The sequence below is a fragment of the Capsella rubella genome, unplaced genomic scaffold (genome assembly GCF_000375325.1).
Source record: "Capsella rubella cultivar Monte Gargano unplaced genomic scaffold, Caprub1_0 scaffold_7, whole genome shotgun sequence".
Classification (NCBI taxonomy): domain Eukaryota; kingdom Viridiplantae; phylum Streptophyta; class Magnoliopsida; order Brassicales; family Brassicaceae; genus Capsella; species Capsella rubella.
In genome coordinates, this window is record NW_006238917.1 from 13112435 (window position 1) to 13112996 (window position 562).

Consider the following 562-nt stretch of genomic DNA (forward strand, 5'->3'; position numbering starts at 1 on the left):
TGGTAGTTGGCTATAGAAAGGAGGTATAATATGTGGTCATTAATTGAAGGTTGTCCTATTAGGTTCTCTCTTAATGAATATGATGACATATCTGGTCTGATCTGTGAGCCCATAGTGGAGGATGATATTGTGGAAGTTGATCACAGAGAATTTTGGGCAGAGTTAAAGGTGGATGGTGGTGTAGGCCCTAACTGGTATGAGTTGGATGAAGCCCTGAAGAGTTGTAGAACGTGGAGTCATGAGAAGAGAAAGATGCTGGGATTATTGTTTGTTGTTCATGTTGGCATTTTGGGACTCCCAAGGGGCATTAGGATTCAACTGGAATATGCAAAAAGAGTTTTTGATATTCTAGCATTTGGCAGATTTCCATGGGACCGGGTTGGATTTAAGGAGCTAATCCAGTCCATTAAAGTGTTGTCCTTTAAGACAGAGAGTTGTGCAATCCATGGATGTGGTCATATTCTCATGATATGGGCGTTTCATTGTTTGAAACATCTTGGGGAAACTTATGGGAATAAAAGGAAGTTGGATGAAGATTTGGCTGCGGCTGATGATGTGCCCC